This window comes from Ptychodera flava, chromosome 7, assembly GCF_041260155.1.
Source record: "Ptychodera flava strain L36383 chromosome 7, AS_Pfla_20210202, whole genome shotgun sequence".
In the NCBI taxonomy this organism is placed as follows: Eukaryota; Metazoa; Hemichordata; class Enteropneusta; family Ptychoderidae; genus Ptychodera; species Ptychodera flava.
In genome coordinates, this window is record NC_091934.1 from 448,733 (window position 1) to 467,442 (window position 18,710).

An 18,710-nucleotide genomic window follows, 5' to 3' on the forward strand; every position below is an offset into this window, starting at 1 on the left:
AGACCATACCAGAGGTTTTCAGATTTCCCCTATCCCTTGAATTCCTACCTAGTATTGCAAACTCTTATAAGTTCCAGTGTTCTCCCCAGGATTTTGTTAAAAGAGGGCGAAGACGTGGTGTAAAGCACCACACGTGACCGCTAACGCGGTCACAGGGGGAGGTCAGGAGGGGGGTGTCCCCCCTCCTGCCATTGGAGCTCTTGAAAAACAGAGATTAAAATAGTGTTATTTGGTGGCACTTGGGGAGTATTTTTTCAGATTTTTTTCATATAAAAAAGCTCAAAGGAAAAGAAATCTGAGACAGTGTTCCATAACTTTAATTCCAGTTCACTGATTACAATGAAGATTATATTTTTTGAAAACGAAAACATAGCGACAGAAATACATTTATTCATCGATGTCAAAATTATCACCATAACACTTACGCTTATATGTGTTCTCAGCCTGATACACGTACACGTCCGACCGAGTCTAACAATAGGTCATTTTGCTTTGGGGAGGAATACACAAGCGAAATTCTAACCTCCTATAAAAACTTCAGAGTACTCTGCTGTCCTTGGTTACCCTCAAGTTCCTAGGCATGTTTATACAGCTAAGTCGGTTACCTAATGCACGGCCCCTATGCACAGTAAGTGAGCCTACCCACAATTCCCCTTGATTTGTTCACTCAGACATTTTTGCTAAAGGCTTTTTCAATTTTATCAGTTTCTTAACAATTTTTAAGTTACAATTTAAGTTCAGGATTATTTGTTAAAACTATGTTCCAAAATTATTGATTATGTTTAAAATTCAAGAGTAAATTGAATGAGAAGTCGATGTTTGGAGGTGCTAAAAATTGTACACTTGTCAAGGTAAAGATATCAGCAACTAAGATGGTCTCATCATACCACCTGTCAGACATGCAAATTTCCTTTGTTACGAACATTAAAAAAATCAATATCCTTTCTTTTGCCAACACAGATGCAACTTATTTCCTTAGTTTCCTAGAAAATATTGTGTATGGCTGTCAAAAATCTATGTCGACAAAATCACAAAATTACTCTCTCCTCCGCGAAAAAAGGGTTGATCTTCTCATTATTCACAGTGAGTAATCAAAAAATTATGATTATCAGAACAATGTTGCCAGAATTTTGAAATATGGACCGAGTTGTTCTGTGTACAGAAGAAATTTGCTTCAGTTCAGTGAGTGATCTCCGTGTGTACAGATCATGGAGAATTGTGGGTAGCCTCACTTACTGTGCTATGGAGGGACTGACCGTGGCTAACATTACGGCCTGTGCCATGCAAATATGGCTGCCATCAATGAATGAGTTGCACATGGGCTTATGATCTCGAATGACATCACAAACTCGCGAGATTTGCAAGATCAATGAGAATTAAAGCTGCAAGCAGCGTTGGCGGGGCCCAAGCGGTTGCCATGGTTGAAAGTACTTGCACTGATGATACTATGTGCACATTTTGAGCTTCCATGTGTCTTGTGTGTAGAGAAATTTTTAGACTAGTTGTTAACACATTTGAAAATACATTTAAAAGCTCACGCATCTCAATTCTCATTTAAAATGATGTTGAAAAGTATGCTTGACAGAGAGAGGCGAACAAGCATTTTAAGTACAATTGATGTATACCATCATAGCTCATTCTGGAAATTTACCATGTGTCCTATGTGTTGATTAATCCTTAAACTAGTTGTTATACATGAAAATTTCGTGTCAAAGATCGTTTTCCCGATTTCCCATTTACATCACTTTGAAAAGTGTGTTTGTCATAGACAAATGGTAAATAGCATTACAATAAATTTCCACTGATTATGTGGTCACTTGTAAGCCATACAGACTGTTGTGATGACAAGAAAAATAAAAGTTTTTTTCTCATCCTCGCACGTGTCAATTCAGATCTGCTGTGTCCACCTATTTTCTGCTAATGAGGAAATAAATGAAAAAAACTGCAAAAAATACATCACGATAGTGCATGTATAAAACAGAACCATAAACTAAATAATTGACACTAACATTCCATTCAGAACTGTACACGTATTTCACTGTTATATTACTCTGTGAAAAATTTGCAAATGTTGCACTTAAAGTCAAACCGCTGAACTGTTGCTGTACAAAAATAAGAAAGCAACACTGCTGTTCATTTATCTCTGCGTGCATTCGTATGTTGTTGTCATTTTTTCCTGCGTTGTTGATTGAAGAATAAATAAAGAAACCTGCGTCACCACATAATTTTTGAAATATGTGTAGGATAACAAAGAAACGTTTTATTTTTCTTGGCATACTAGTTGTGTTGATGACCTGTATACTATGAATTTGAAAATGTTGGGTAGAACAAAAAGGTGTTCTTCAAAACCTGAAGATTCCAAATAATAAACTGCTAACGTTACTGGCAATAACAAAGTATGGAGTCGTCATTTAGGAAATAAATGCTAAACATCGTGGTAAAAGTTGAAAATACAGTCTCTTTTATAAGATTACAATTTTTGCAATAAGAAGAGTGGGTAGCTGAACAAATCGTAACAGCCTTGAGTACGAATCCTCCTATTTAAGAGTCAAATAATACTAGTTCTGAGCACTGTTTCTGTTGAGTGAAATGCTCCCTTAGCTGTAACTTTAAAGGCTAGTTATACTTGTCAAAAGTTAGGCGTATGCGATGCAGCTATATTTAAAAGTTACAAACATGTAATAGCTATCAATGCTGTACTGTACATATCGCTATAGACAACGGCACGAAACCTGCTTCAGCATACCAGTTTTTCAAACGAATTAGATATCCGTTCTCATAGCAGTTCAAAAGTAAAATAGTCTCAGACTTGAGAAATGTGTGCATTTTAGACTTTCGATACATTTGCTTTACGCTTTAATTTAGCGAGCTTTGGTAGCTCGATGAATTTAGCAAGCGATGCTCGAGCAGCGCACAGCGTATCGATGACACTTGGGTCAGGGGTCATCACCATAAACGTCAGTTATGATCCAGGATCGCAGAAATCACGGATCAGAAATCCAAATGTTCATGTCTATTACGTAAAGAGAACCCTAAAATATAAAACACATAATGATTTGATATGGAGAAACATCTTTTTGTTTCACTGACAGTCAAGTTAAATGCTCAAATATCGCGACAAGACTTGCGCATTGGCATAATTGAATGCGGAAGTACGTCGACTGTACTCGGCGGACGAGCGAGCGCCTTCTCTGAAAATCTGTTTACGATATCACGTCACAATACACTGAAAATTCTTGCGAATTCATCTTTAAGGAGGCCAATTCATACAAGTAAAGTTCCTAACGTCAGTAAAGATATTTTCTTGTTGGCAGCAATACACCACCAACATTTTCACCGTTCGGGAGTGCCTTACTCGCTCTACGTTGAAAAAAAGCCGTATTTAAAGCTTTTGACCATGCAAATTCCAGTCGACTTTCCTACTCTGATCATAATCTTTCTTTCCATTTCAAATGGAAAGAAATATTATATTTACATAGCTCTACTTGCGCTTAGAACCTGTGTTAGGGGTGGTTTCTCCCCATATTGATGGAGCTGCCTAAGTCAAAAACGAAAGTTTACCGTTTTTGCTTAGTTTCACCATCAGTACAATCCTTCAGTGTTGACGACGACACTGTACTACACAGTGCACGGAGTAATCTCTAGGCTCATTGTGCGAAGTTGTCCAACCCAAAACTTAGTAACATTTTAGTCAAATAGTCATGGTAAACATATGGGGTACTTTTGGTTTGTGAGCTATTTCGTGACAATGTTATTCATTACTGTATGTGTTACAAATACGATCTTCTGACGGGGATGAACAGAGATAAAGCATTACGTCTCAAGTTGAATGCAGGACAGCGCGTGGACAGACAAAGTGATGACATCATAGTGCAATTTTCGATTCGCAAGTTTGGCTAATTTTTGCCGAAATCTTCTCGCCAAACGCTACTTTTTTCTCGCATTTGCGATTTTGCGAGCAGGCAGCGGAAACACTGCCTGCGTCATTGCGAACAAAGGAAGGGCACAACGCGCCTTATTTTTAAGCAGGCGATTTATGTTTGTTTTTGAGATTTCGTCCATTGAAAATCCTACCCGCACGCGAAAAGCAAACAAAGAATTTATTGTATGGCGCCTAATGTAGAGTGTGTGGATAAAATACACAAGGAAAGTGCTAAATGAGTCATGGAGTTGATCGTTTGACAGAATCTAGTATCGCTTAGTATCGAAGTTAGAGTCAGTCCTTGGAAGTCGGATTTGTGAAAACCTGTAAGGTGGTGAAATCTTCGATATATATATCGGATATTTACCCGCAATTTGACAAAATGTAGTATCGCCTAGTAAAGAAGTTAGAGTCAGTCCTTTGAAATGGGGTTTCACCAGAGCAGTAAGGTGGTGAAATGTCCGATATATTTCGGATATTTACCCGCGATTTGACAAAATCTAGTATCGTCTAGTATCGTGTAGTATCGAAGCTAAAGTCAGTCCTTTGAAGTCGGGTTTGGCAAAACCTGTAATTTGGTGAAATTTCCGATATATACCGGATATTTACCAGCGATTTGACAGATTCTATATCGTCTAGTATCGAAACTAGAGTCAGTCCTGTTAAGTCAGGTTTGACCAAAACTGTAAGGTGGAGAAATCTCCGATATCGGATATTTACCCGCGATTTGACAGAATCTAGTTTCGTCCAGTATCGAAGTTAGAGTCAGTCCTTGGAAGTCGGGCTTGACCAGAACTGTAAGGTGGTGTAATCTCCAATATATATCGGTTATTTACCCGCGATTTGACAGAATCTAGTATCGTCTTGTATCGATATTAGAGTTCCCCAATTGCCGATAAACATCGAGTAAATATCGGCGATTTCACAGATCTGGCGTACCGAAGCACAGGGCTAGTCATTCTACTATCGTCTAGTATCGATATTAGAGTCCCAAAATCGCTGATAAATATCGGGTAAATTTCGGCGATTTCACAGACCGGGCGTGCAATGGCACAAAGCAATTACAGTGAAATACGATCAAGCTGCAGAACTTTATTAAACAAGGTGTTGTTTTAATCGATGTGTATCAGCGATTTTTACGACATTAACACACTGGGCTTGATGTGGTCTTGTTTACATCTTTAATCAGCTTCATGCTCTCAGTTACGCAACACACCAGGGCCACTCCATGCATGTCTGGTAGAGAAACATAAACAAATCACAGCACCTTGCAATGTCATGTATCTTTCTTTTTTATTCATTATGAACAAGTGAGCGTGCATTCAGACACCTACACATAAAATTACCCGAATAGCTTCATTTATGATCCTTGACACTCACATATCAGCTGTGCGTAGACCCCAGTAATTGTGCCCTGGCCGGACCTTGTCCCGCTCTTATTCAGTCAATCACACCAGTCGGCCACCCCTTAAAGCTAGTGGCACACTCCTCTAAGTACTTCCGTGGCAGTATACTTGACAACGTCACCTGGCGTACAAAAGCTGGTCGCCAAAGTTGCCTTACACAAGGCGCCGAGATTAGGGTTCGTGTAGCTAGGGTTCGCCGAGATTAGGGTTCGTGTAGCTAGGGTTCGTGTGACTGCTAGCTGAATTTGACAGCGGGCATTGCAGTCTGTTGTGCCGTCTTTGACTTTCCAGTGTACAATATATCATACATCACTAATCGATCTTCTGACTGACGAGGTTTTAGACTGCAGCCTTATGAACATTGAGGCGACTTAACCGATGCAAATGCTTTTCGCAAACTTGAAAGTGCTCGCACTATGAAAGATATGAGTAAAATTTCAGTTGAATCTGTGTGTTTGTTTTTGAGAAGAAGATTTTTAATGATTAAACTGCGATTTTCGCTATATTCAATACTGCAAACAAACCTACTTACTGACCCAAACGCCTTTTGGAAATTAAAAAGAACTACCACTAGGGATTATGAGTGAAAAATTTTAGTTCAATCTGTGTATTTGTTCTGGAAGAGAAGATTTTTAAAGATTAAATTGCGATTTCACAAAATCCAATATGGCGGCCAAACCACGTGACCGATCGAATTTTTGTTTTGCAAACTTGAAAGAGATCACTGTAAGGATGACATGAGTAAAATTTCAGATTAATCAGTGTGTTGGTTCTGGAGAAGAAGATTTTTATAGATTAAATTACGATTTTTCACAAAATCCAATATGGCTGCCAAACCACGTGACCGATCCAAACGTCTTTCGCAAACTTAAAAGAAATCACACTAAAGATTATATATGTAAAATTTTAGGTCAATAGGTGAACCGGTACTGGAGAAGAAGATTTTTAAAGATTAAATTGTGATTTCACATAATCCAACATGGCGGCCAAACCACGTGACCGATCGAAATAGTTTTTGCAAACTCGAAAGAGATGACATTAAGGATGACATGAGTAAAATTTCAGCTTAATCGGTGTTTTGGTTCTGGAAAAGAAGATTTTTAAAGATTAAATGAGTATTTATGAAAATCCAATATGGCGGCCAAGGTCACGTGATCGCATGCGATTTTATTTGCAAATTCTAAAGACGTGAGGTCAGGCTTGCTATACAAAAAATTTCAAATCAACTAGACCCCTAGGTCTTCTGGAGAAGCCGTTTTTAGGTTTTTGGAAAATCCAATATGGCCGCCAGGTCAAGTCACCAATCAAAATTTCAAGGGTCAGGTGCACGAGTACTAATTGACACCTATTAGCCCTGCAAATTTGAGAAGTTTACGTTCAGCCGTTTAAGAGATCTAGGTCGACAAAGAATCGGCAGAAGAAGAAGAAGAATTAAAGCTGCAAGCAGCGTTGCCGGGGCCCAAGCGGTTAACATTGTTTTGAAGTTCTTCAACTGATCATAATATGTACAAAATTTGAACTTGGTAAAATCTTTTGCATCTTGTTAAGAAGGAAATTGAACATAATTTCACAGTTACTATTGGTTTTCTAGTAAACGTAAGTTTTACGCAAAATCCAATATGACGGCAGAAACGCTTGGCAGATCCAAATGTCTTTTGCAAGCATGAAAGAGATCACTCTAAGGATGACATGAGTAAAATTTCAGCTCAATCGGTGGTTTAGTTTTGAAAAATAACAATTTTGAAGATTAAAGTTTGATTTCTACAAAATCCAAGATGGCGGCCAAACCATGATTTAGATATGTGCATATTTAATGAGGTACCGGATATTGCACCATATGGTCTCCCATCATACCAAATATGAAGGATGTAGCACTTGTAGTTACTCAGTTATGGACCTATATGTATATTTGAGGTCAAAGGTCATCGAGGTCACGTGACATTTTGTCAAAAAAATTGTATCCCATACGCATCCCCATATACCAAAAATCAGACCTCTAGCTCTATTGGCTTGCCCAAAATTAGATATGTGCATATTTAATGAGCTACAAGATATGGCACCATATGGTCTCCCATCATACCTAACATGAAGGGTGTAGCACTTGTGGTTACTTAGTTATTAACATATACGTATATTTAAGGTCAAAGGTCATCGAGGTCACATGACATTTTGTCAAAAAAATTGTAGTGCTAAGTTATGCCTATATACCAAAAATCAGACCTCTAGCTCTATTGGCTTGCCCAGAATTAGATATGTGCATATTTAATGAGGTACCCGGATATGGCACCATAAGGTCTGCCATCATACTAAATATGAAGGATGTAGCACTTGTGGTTCCTGAGTTATGGACATATATGTATATTTGAGGTCAAAGGTCATTGAGGTCATGTGACATTTTGTAAAAAAAAATTGTATCCCATACTTATCCCCATATACCAAAAATCAAACCTCTAGCTCTATTGGCTTGCCCAAAATTAGATATGTGCATATTTAATGAGGTACAGGATATTGCACCATATGGTCTCCGAGCATACCAAATATGAAGGATGCAGCACTTGTGGTTCCTGAGTTATGGACATATAGGTATATTTGAGGTCAAAGGTCATCAAAGTCATGTGACATTTTGTTAAAAAAATTGTTTTTCGTAGTTATCCCTATATACCAAAAATCTGACCTCTTGCTCTATTAGATTGCCCAGAATTAGATATGACTCTTACATAGGCCAGAATAAGCCATTTGTATAGCTTAGCTGCAGAGGTATAGGGGAGGTCAAAGGTCATTGAAAAATCAGAAAAATTATACTTTAAAAATCTTCTTCTCAAAAACTGCCAGTTCAATTTCCTTTAAATTTATTATAAATATATTATATATCTAGTAGTATGGCCTATAAAGTTTGCGAAAAGATTTTGGTGTTAGTTCTGGAGAAGAAGATTTTTGAAGATTAAATTAGTATTTTTCGAAAATCCAATATGGCGACCAAATCACGTGACCGATCCAAATGTCTTTCGCAAACTTAAAAGAGATCACTCTAAGGATGACATGAGTAAAATTTCAGTTAAATCGGTGTGTTTGTTCTGGACAAGAAGATTTTTATGATTAAATTGCAATTTTCGTAAAATCCAAGATGGCGGCCAAATCACGTGACCGATCCAAATGTCTTTAGCAAACTTGAAAGAGATTACTCCAAGGATGACATGAGTAAAATTTCAGTTAAATCGGTGTGTTGGTTCTGGAGAAGAAGATTTTTAATGATGAAATTGCGATTTTCGTAAAATCCAAGATGGCGGCCAAATCACGTGACCGATCCAAATGTCTTTCGCAAACTTAAAACAGATCACTCTAAGGATGACATGAGTAAAATTTCAGTTACATCGGTGAGTTGGTTCTGGAGAAGAAGATTTTTAATGATTAAATTGCGATTTTCGTAAAATCCAAGATGGCGGCCAAATCACGTGACTGATCGAAACGCCTTTCGCAAACTTGAAAGAGATCCTCCTAGGGATGACATGAGTAAAGTTTCAGCTAAATCTGTAGGTTGGTTCTGGAGAAGAAGATTTTTAAAATTAAATTAGTATTTTTCGAAAATCCAATATGGCCGCCAGGTCACGTGACCAATCGAAATTTGTATACCCAGGTGCACGAGATCTCATAGGTACCTATTAGCCCTGCAAGTTTCAGAAGTTTGTGGTAAGCGGTGTTTGAGTTCTAGGTCGACAAAAAAAGAGCGGAAGAAGAAGAAGAAGTAGAAGAAGAAGAAAGTTGAATTCCTATAAAACCAATAGGGGCCCAGCCGGTAGGCTTGGGCCCCTAATTACGTTTGCAGCCTGCAGGATCGACGCTTAAGCTTGCATTTTGCTTGTAAATCACTGTCAACTTTTTTTCCCCGTACATTTTTAGCTCCGCTGTCAGCGACGCGGAGCTTATCAAATAGGTTGATTTTCCGTCGTCGTCCGTCGTCCGTCGTCGTCGTCCGTCAACAATTGCCTTCTCCTCTGAAACCGCAAGTCCAATTGCTTTGAAATTTTATATGCAGTTCACTTAGGGTGACCTCACTTAAGTTTGTTCAAATCGTGGTGAAATTTGCATATTTGTATTTTTGGGGCATTTTTTGGTGTTTTTGGTAAAAAAATCTTCTACTCTGAAACCGCTTGTCCGATTGCTTTGAAATTTAATATGCAGTTTACTTAGGGTGACTTCAGTCAGATTTGTTCAAATCGTGGTGAAATTTGCATATTTGTATTTTTAAGGCAATTTTTGTCATTTTTGGTAAAAAAATCTTTAAAAATCTTCTTCTTCTTCAAAACTACCAGTCAGATAGCTTTGAAATTTGGTACATATGTCCCTAGGGATGATCTATTTCAGATTTGTTCAAATTGTGAAGAAATATGCAAATTTGCATTTTTAAGGCAATTTTTGCCATTTTTGGTCAAAAAATGTATTTCTCAAAAAGTACTGGTCTGATAGTTTTGAAATTTGGTATACAGATTTCTATAGATGCACTAAGTAATATATATTGAATTTCTGATGAAATCTGTAATTTTGTATTTTTGGGGCAATTTTTGCCATTTTTGGTCAAAAAATGTGTATTTCCAAAACTACTCATCTGATAGCTTAGAAATTTGGTATAAAGGTTCCTACACATGAACTAAATGATATGTATTGAAATTATGATGAAATCTGCAATTTTATATTTTTGGGGCAATTTTTGCCATTTTTGGTCAAAAAATGTGTATTTCCAAAAGTATTCATCTGATAGCTTTGCAATTTAGTATACAGGTTCCTACAGATCACCTTAATGATATTTGTAGAAATTATGATGAAATCTGCAATTTTGTAATTTTGGGGCAATTTTTGCCATTTTTGGTCAAAAAACATGTTTCTCAAAAAGTACTGGTCTGATAGCTTTGAAATTTGGTATACAGGTTCCTACAGATGAGCTAAGTAATATATATTTAATTTCTCCTGAAATCTGTTGTTTTGTATTTTGGGGGCAATTTTTGCAATTTTAGGTCAAAAAATGTGTATTTCAAAAACTGCTCATCTGATAGCTTTGAAATTTGGTATACAGGTTTCCATAGATGAACTAAATGATATTTATTGAAATAATGATGAAATCTGCAATTTTGAATTTTGGGGCAATTTTTCCTATTTTTGGTCAAAATATGTGTTTCTCAAAAAGTACTGGTCTAACAGCTTTGAAATTTGGTATACAGGTTTCTATAGATGAACTAAATTTGATCTTTTGAAATTATGATGAAATCTGCAATTTTTATTTTGGGGGGCAATTGTTGCCATTTTTGGTCAGAAAATTTTATTCTCAAAACACTACTCATCAGATAGCTTTGGTTGACATGTTCCTAGGGATGATCCGATGTGATATATTCAAAGTATGATGAAATCTTCAATTGTGTATTTTTGCAGCTTATTTTAGCCACTTTTTTCTGGCCACTGCATTGAGCTATCAAAGATTTCCTCCTTCTTCATCAACATGTGTCAAAAATAGTTATTCTCTACATAAACACAGCGGAGCTATATCGGCCGCTAGGTCGCTTGTATGGTTTTATTTTTCAAAAAAATAAATCTTTTTCATTTCTGGCAAGGGGGCGCCCGGAATTTACAAGAGGGCGCCACGCCCCTGTTACCTTATTCAGGGAGAACACTGACTTCTTGTGGCCACTCACCCTTCTTTTCAATCAACACAGATGTGAAATAACCCACCCCTGAATTCCTCCAACAAGTTAAATAATCAACCCATTCCAACTTAATTGAGATAATTAAATTATGGTTGATGGCAGGATGGACATACTTGGTGATTTCCTTTACAACATAGCCTATTGGTCTCCAATTATTTCTGAAGTAAACCTGAAATGCAATGGCGTTATTATCTATTTCATTTTCTGGTTCAGGCTTTAGTCTTACCCTAACATCTCTGAGTAAATCAACATCAATCTCTGAGAGTTCCTCAAGTACATCCTGATAATCTTTTTTCTTTAAAACACCTATAACTTTAAAAGGAATACAGTGTGTTCTTGTATCATTAATATTAATGTCCAAATTGTCATCATCATCCAATCCACACGTTTCATCTTCACTGTTATGATTTTCATACTCATCTCCACATGGAACATCTTCATGTGTCTGCTCATCGATGGTATACATTCCAATAAAAGGAATCTTCTGCCACACAAATCCTTGGTACTTGTCTTCATCAAAGTGATTCTATATAAAATTCAAAGGGCATTTTATCAGTATTGGTAGCTCCCAAAGGGTGTAAATCTTTGTATGCACCACTGTGCCTGACATGTGAAAAACACTTACTCAGCAGTTTTTGGCGTTTGTTTTCAACATTATTTTGTCAGCAAATTCATCCATATTTCACATTTTGAAAAAGGATATATCAAAATCTCCGATCCGTCACAGTAGGAAAATGTATTGCGCATTCAATATTTACGGTATACGTTTTTGTTGCTTTTATTTTGTTTTTATGTTGATATGCAGTATGCAGCAATCGCCGCACGCGCGCCTATCTGTTGAACGAATACACAAATTTAACAAAAACAAAAAATTTTGGGAATGCTACTTACATCTATCCATTGAAAATGCTGAGCATTTATCCTGACTGGTAATGAAATTTTTTCGAAGTCTGGTAAAAATTGGTTTTTCAAAAGGACGGCGCCGGTGAGTACACGATCGTTATCGTCTGCGTAGCAATCTAACTGTACAACATACGCCATCACTCTCAGTTTGGGTAAAATTTCCACCGTCTGCACACTTTCCAAGCTGTTCATGGTTAGGGTAGAGCCTGGTGTTACGTGCAGAGAAAACGAACAAAAGGGTGAACTCAGCACTTTCCGTTTAAACAAAATTTATTACGAAAACAAAACTAATTGCTAAGTCAGGGACAGAGTACAAGCTTTAAAAGAGTACAGACTACTTATCTCAGCTGGGACGGCAAAGCTCCAGTCTCAGAGTTGTAACAGTCAGTCGGATGAATGAACAGTCCTTTGGCTTGCAGGCTTGAAGCTGCACAAAGTCCACAGTATAAATCCAGCGTTGACAGTGAAGGTCTTGAAAAGTCTTGAGAATGACTACTGCTGGAGTTTAGTAACACACAAGAGACACGATCCCAAAAGTCTGACTGGAAGCTGAGCACGTCCCTTTTATAAAGGCATATAAGAACAATCTAGAACTTTTATTGACATGCTAATTACTGTTCTAAAATTATCTCCCTTACACAACTAATCAACTTTCCAGAACATTCCAAACATGACTAATTGAATTCAAGGTTGTTAGGTCATCAAGGGCAGTGACCTTGAGAATGTTCTAGACTAATTGAACTCAGGTCATGATGAGTGTGGGGTAAATGACCTACATAACACACCCCCTCTCAAAAAAAGAAAATTTTTCAAAGAAAAATCTTTCTTTTACAAATGTAATCTTGAAAAGGATTTAAGTACTCAAAATTTTTTTTTTTTCTAAAGTAAAATTTCTTGAAAGTGAACAACAATAAACTCTAAATACGAGAGAGACAGTCTGCAATTAAATTGTCTCTGCCTTTGATATGTCTAATATCAAGATTAAACTCCTGTAACATTAAACTCCATCTTAGCAATCTCTGATTTTTGCCTTTAAATTTCTGCAGAAAAACAAGAGGGTTGTGATCAATATAAACCACTATTGACTGATTTGAAGAAGTAACATAAACTTCAAAATGCTGTAAAGCTAATATCAAAGATAAACAGTCTTTTTCAATAGTAGAATAGTTTCTCTGGTATTTATTAAATTTGCGTGCAAACAGGATGATCTATCCCATGACTATCCTCTTGCAATAAAACAGCACCAGCAGCCATATCACTAGCATCTACAGCTAATTGGAATGGCAAACTGAAATCTGGTGCAGACAAGACTGGAGCACTTTGCAGTATGGCTTTAAGTGTATCAAATGCCTGTTGGCATTGTTCTGACCAAACAAACTTTACTTTCTTTTTAAGTAAGTTAGTCAAAGGCTCAGTAATTGTGGAGAAATTTGGACAGAATTTTCTGTAGTAACCAGCCATACCGAGAAAGCGCATCAGTTGTCGTTTGCAGTTTGGTATGGGAAAACTTGAAATGGCACTGATTTTGGCATCAACAGGTTTTACCTCACCCTGTCCTACAGTATGTCCGAGGTAAGTTACCCTAGCCCAACCAAACTCAGATTTGGCAAGGTTGACAGTCAACATTGCTTTGCTCAGTCTCTCAAAGAACTTCCGCATGAGCTTGATGTGTTCCTCCCAGGTGTCACTATACAGGACTACGTCGTCAACGTAAGCTGCACACCCGTCTAGCCCGGATATGACGTCGTTGATCATCCGTTGGAACGTTGCCGGAGAGTTCTTCATTCCGAATGGCATCACCTTGTACTGGAACAATCCGTCTGGTGTAACAAAGGCGGATATTTCACGAGCACGATCCGTCAGAGGGACTTGCCAAAATCCCTTCAGTAGGTCAAATTTTGTCACATACTTGGCTTTTCCCACTCGGTCGATGCAGTCATCAATCCTCGGGATTGGGAAAGTGTCTGTCTTTGTTAAAGCGTTGACCTTCCTAAAGTCCGTGCACATACGATAACTGTGATCTGATTTGGGAACAAGTATGCACGGCGAACTCCAGTTACTTTTACTGGGTTCAATAAAGTCATTGTCCAGCAGGTATTTGACTTCTTCCTGGAGATATTTCTCTTTTGTTGGATTCAGTCTGTATGGATGCTGTTTTACAGGCTTACTGTCCCCAACATCAACGTCGTGATAGATGACGTTTGTCCTCGTTGGAACATCTTGAAACAGGTGTTTATATTCATGGAGCAGTTCTTTCACCTGTTGTTGTTGTTCTGGCTGGAGGTGTGCCAACTTTGTAGACTCCAGCTTCTCCAGGATTTCTGAGTTCTGAAGCTTGACCGAGCCCAGCTTTGAGTTTAGAGTATTTTCACTCAAGTCAGTTTCAGTATCACTATCTTCATAATGGTTTGAACTGACTGCACTGACAGGCTGAGTTATAGTAGGATTATCCCTATCCAAATATGGCTTAAGCATATTTATGTGACATAGCTGTTTTTGTTTTCGCCTGTCAGGTGTTATTATGATGTAATTTAAATCACTCAATTTCTTATCAATTTGGTATGGCCCAAAGTAACGAGCATGGAGTGGTTTGCCAGGAATTGGAAGTAGAACAAGAACTTTTTGACCTGGTTCAAACTTCCGTTTTGAGGTGCTTTTATCATATTTGGTTTTCATTGACTGCTGAGATGACTCAAGATTTTCTCTGGCTAATTCACATGCTTTAGAGAGTTTTGTACGAAAATCTGACACATATTGCAAATATTCAGACAATCATCATCGTCTGATAGGAATTTCTCTTTAACGAGCTTAAGTGGGCCACGGACTGTATGTCCAAATACAAGCTCAAATGGGCTAAAACCAAGAGACTCCTGAATTGACTCTCTAACAGCAAAGAGCAAAAAATGAATTCCTTCATCCCACTGCTTCTCTGTGTCAAAACAGTAGGTCCTAATCATGTTTTTCAAAGTTTGATGAAATCGCTCAAGAGCACCCTGACTTTCTGGATGATAGGCGGATGACCTATACTGTTTAATGCCTAGCTGATCCATTACTTGTTGAAAAATTCCAGACATAAAGTTGGAGCCTTGATCGGACTGGACACATTTAGGCAGGCCAAATAAAGTGAAAAATTTGACTAAAGCTCTCACTATAGTCTTTGTCTTTATGTTTCTCAGTGGTATGGCTTCTGGGAACCGAGTTGATGTACACATAATTGTCAACATGTACTCATTTCCTGATCTTGTTTTTGGTAGGGGCCCAACACAGTCTATTAGTATCCTACTAAATGGTTCTTGAAATGCAGGAATTGGCTGTAAAGGGGCCTTTGGAATGGTCTGATTTGGCTTTCCTACCATTTGACATGTGTGACAAGTTTTACAGAAATGTGCTACATCCTGCCTGAGATTAGGCCAATAAAAGTGACTGAGAATTTTATGATAAGTTTTCCTGACTCCTAAATGACCAGCCCAGGGGGTTTCATGGGCCAGGCGCAATATTTCAGCATGGTAGGGCTTTGGAACCACAATTTGATGTTTTATAGCCCAATCGTCATCAACCAAAACATCTGGAGGTCTCCATTTACGCATGAGAATACCAGATTTTGTATAATAGGAAACAGAGCTATCTGAAGTTTTACCTTCATCATCTACCCTGTCAAACAAAGACAAAATATCTGGGTCTTTGTGTTGTTCTGCAATGAGATTTGATCTAGAAAATGTCTGACTTTGGTCAGCAGAAGTTTTACTGGAAGTTTCAAATCCACGAGGAATAACGGAATGATCCGTGTCAAACACCTGACTGAGAAAGGTGTCATTTAAGTCAACATCTGTGACATTATTTTTGAGAGTATTTTGATTCTCGGAAGTTTTCTTTGACATGGCTCGAGTAATTGGCACACGAAGGAAATAAATCGGGTATCTCTTGTTCAATTGGCTCCGGATCCTGATCTAAAGTAGGATTATCAGTCACAAGTGGATTAGTAATGACCTTGTCCCCAGCAAGGTCGTTTCCAAGAAGAAGGTGAATCCCTTCAAAAGGCAAAAAAGGCCTAATACCTAAAGCCACAGGTCCAGAAACAAAGTCCGAAGACAAATAGACATTATGGAGAGGAACAGGAATGTAGTCATTACAATCTACCCCCTTAATAAGAACTTTAGAACCTGAAAATGACTTTTCAGAAAACGGCAGGGTATCTGCCAACAAAAGAGACTGGGACGCCCCGGTATCTCTTAAAATTTTGACAGGGGTAGCGGAAGAAAAATCACTAGAAAGTGATATAAAACCATTATGAATAAATGGTTCGAAAATACCCATAATGCTATCTTGAGAAGAATTGACCTTGACCTCATTAATTGGGGATAAGAGGGATTTAACCTCAGACAATGTGTTACACACATTATTAGACTCTAATTGAGTTGATGAAGAAATAAAGCCGGTGGGCTTAGATCCACTTTGACCACTTTGACCTTCACGTTTTCTTTTCAATTTGAAACAATCTGACATTAAATGGCCGTCTTTCTTACAATAATTACAAGAAAGTGTACCAAACTGTTTGTCAGAAGGAGATTGAGACTTGGGATCTGATGATGTGGAAGTGTAACTTGAACTCTGTGAACTGTTGTCATTTGATTTCCTACTGTCCTTTGAGAAATTCTTGGATGAAAAGGAGGAGTTAAATTTACCTGCATTGTTTCTGTATGAAAAGGACTGGAATGGTTTGCTGAGAAATGAAGATTGTGGGTCAATGAATAATCATCTGCCAAACGTGCAGCAACCTCTAATGTATCGGCCTTTTGTCCATTGATAAATGTCTTGATGTCACTCCGAATGCACCTTTTAAATTCCTCAATCAAAACAAGTTGTCGTAATTTGTCATAATTCTGACTGACCTTTTCAGAAGAACACCAACGATCAAACAGTTGTTCTTTTGTTCGAGCAAATTCAACATAAGTTTGATCCTTCACCTTCTCACAATCCCTAAATTTCTGACGGTAAGCTTCAGGCACCAACTCATAACCCTTGAGAATTAATTCCTTCACAGAATCATAATCTGAAGCCTGCTCTACTGACAACTGAATGTAAATTCCTCTGGCTTTACCCACCAAAGCACTCTGCAAAAGCATAGACCAGGACTCCTTAGGCCAGTTCAGACTCTGAGCAATTTTCTCAAATGAAGGAAATATTTATCAACATCCTTTTCTTGGAAAGGGGGAACTAACCTGAAATGCTTAGTGATGTCAAACTTGTCTGAAGGGAAGAATTTTCCTGACTGTCCAAGCTCTAAACGTTTTATTTCTAACTGCAGTCGGTGTTCTGCTAATTCTCTTTCCTTTTCTTTTTTCCTCTCTTTCTTTCTCCCTTTGTCTTTTTTCCATTTGCAATTCTTTTTCTTTCATTTCCAATTCCCTCTCTTTCTGTCTTTCTTCCATTTCTAACTGCATTTGTATTTTTTCTTTTCTAATGCCTGTCTCTCCTTTTCCATTTGTAATTCTTTTTCTTTCATTTGTAATTCTTTTTCTTTTTCTAATGCCAATTTTTTTAGCTCGAAATCTGCCTGTATTTCCAATTCTAATTTTTTGAGTTCGAAGGAAGACTCAGGCTCATAATCTTTTAAGGCAGACTCCTCAAAATGGCCAGAATTAACTAAATGTTTTGCAATCTTGAACTGTATTTCTCGCTTGCGCATAGATCTTTTGACATCTACTTTAAGGAAATTGGCCAGTGCTATGAGGTTGTCTTTTCTGAGGGAATTAAATGTGTCCTGATCAAGGTCATCCATAAATTCGTCTGGCTTGAATTCCGCCATGATTGAATTTCGCTGAGTTCACAGTATACAGTAGTTTTGAAAAGGTAGGCAAAATGTTGTCAAACGGCTCAAAATATTCGTATCCCGGACAAGCCCCCAATTTGTTACGTGCAGAGAAAACGAACAAAAGGGTGAACTCAGCAGTTTACGTTTAAACAAAATTTATTACGAAAATAAAACTAATTGCTAAGTCAGGGATAGAGTACAAGCTTTAAAAGTGTACAGACTACTTATCTCAGCTGGGACGGCAAAGCTCCAGTCTCAGAGTTGTAACAGTCAGTCGGATGAATGAACAGTCCTTTGGCTTGCAGGCTTGAAGCTGCACAAAGTCCACAGTATAAATCCAGCGTTGACAGTGAAGGTCTTGAAAAGTCTTGAGAATGACTACTGCTGGAGTTTAGTAACACACAAGAGACACGATCCCAAAAGTCTGACTGGAAGCTGAGCACGTCCCTTTTATAAAGGCATATAAGAACAATCTAGAACTTTTATTGACATGCTAATTACTGTTCTAAAATTATCTCCCTTACACAACTAATCAACTTTCCAGAACATTCCAAACATGACTAATTGAATTCAAGGTTGTTAGGTCATCAAGGGCAGTGACCTTGAGAATGTTCTAGACTAATTGAACTCAGGTCATGATGAGTGTGGGGTAAATGACCTACATAACACTGGGACTCCATCTTCTTCAAGGACGTTACTTAACTCTAGATGGAAATCGCACTGCTGGAGTAGGTGCAACATATTTTAACTTTGGCCTACGACAATCCGGAAGTTTTCACTATGACGTATCGCGAGGAACTAACGGTCACTGCCATCGATCAACGCAACAGCGCCCTCTCGTGCACATCCCCCCTGGAAATTTTATATGCAGTTCACTTGGGGTGACCTCACATACGTTTGTTCAAATCGTGGTGAAATATGCATATTTCTATTTTGGGGGCATTTTTTGCTGTTTTTGGTAAAAAAAATCTTCT

The 18,710-nt window shown here is 37.9% G+C and overlaps 1 protein-coding gene across 2 annotated transcripts in view; it reads left to right on the plus strand.

The window, feature by feature from the left end:
* LOC139137833 (6-phosphogluconate dehydrogenase, decarboxylating-like) overlaps nucleotides 1-18,710 on the plus strand; it is a 258,052-nt gene that overhangs the window by 194,705 nt on the left and 44,637 nt on the right. The window lies entirely within an intron of this gene.